Source organism: Nycticebus coucang, chromosome 4 (genome assembly GCF_027406575.1).
Source record: "Nycticebus coucang isolate mNycCou1 chromosome 4, mNycCou1.pri, whole genome shotgun sequence".
In the NCBI taxonomy this organism is placed as follows: domain Eukaryota; kingdom Metazoa; phylum Chordata; class Mammalia; order Primates; family Lorisidae; genus Nycticebus; species Nycticebus coucang.
Genome location: NC_069783.1, coordinates 55,985,788 through 55,986,820, shown reverse-complemented (window position 1 = coordinate 55,986,820; position 1,033 = coordinate 55,985,788). Strand labels below are relative to the sequence as shown.

At 34.4% G+C, this 1,033-nt stretch overlaps 1 non-coding gene across 1 annotated transcript; it reads right to left on the bottom strand.

The window, feature by feature from the left end:
• Window positions 1–415: 415 nt before the first annotated feature.
• LOC128585262 (small nucleolar RNA SNORD78) lies at window positions 416–480 on the bottom strand. Its single transcript, XR_008379982.1, has one exon. It is a non-coding gene; the product is annotated as a small nucleolar RNA SNORD78 (small nucleolar RNA).
• Window positions 481–1,033: the final 553 nt, after the last annotated feature.

The following is a 1,033-nucleotide window of genomic DNA, read 5'->3' as shown; positions in this document are numbered from 1 at the left end:
GATATTTTTAAGTTCTAATAGGAGGCAGCATACATTTTATCAGTATTCTCTGCAGATGTGGATTTTTGGAAGGAAATTGCCATTCCTCTAGAAAAAAAAGGGTGTCATTTCATTTCACCTGGATAAGAAAATTCTTCTTGAACACTTTTCTGAGTAAAAGAGGAAAGACATATCCTGCTACTTCCTGAAAACTTTTCATGGTGGCAAAATTTGTGGAGCTGAATAGCACAGACTCTTTTCCACCTTAGCTCTTCAAACACAGTTATTGTGTCTAAAGCCCACTCTACCCCACCAAGGGTGGCACATCTTAGTTCAGTGTCAATTTTGTTATCAGAGATCAAAACCATACATTCTTATGTGAAATTCTTACTTTTGGAGTATTGCCTAATGTCTTCTGATTTTAGGAGAAGTTTTTTTCTTTAGCATTACATTTGTCTACATGCTCATTTTAAGTAAGACATTTGATCAACATCATTACAAAGAAATTTTGATTTCCCATGATTTTCAAAATAGAGCCTGGTCCCAGAGTTTACAGAGGATGAGACCTTCTTTGAGTTCAGGATGTTATTTTCTATTTAACACTATGCCTGGGAAATGCTTTTTAGACTGTCTTGAGTGGATTTATAGGAAGTCGAAGGGAAAGGAGTCAATCTTCTATTAAGCTGTTAAGCTGCTTTATGAATTCTCAACCTGTGGTGGGAAAGGAATGAAGAAATCTAATGCTTTTGACTTTGATCCTAAAAATAGCTATCAAGTGTGAATAAGATTTTTAACATTCTGAAAGGAAATATTTCAAAGGGAACCAAAGAATATGTCAGAAGATTTTCAGACTATAAAAGTAAGTTATGCAAAGGACTAATGTTAGAAATCTTATGAGTGGCATGGCACAACATCATCTGAACAGCTCTTTGTCATCTCTTTATCCTTTTAAATTGCATTGTAAAGTGTTGGTTCCTTTAGACATTATTCTCAATGAAGTTATAAACCCTCATCAGTATTTCTTTGAAAACTGCATACTATCTGGAAGAACATA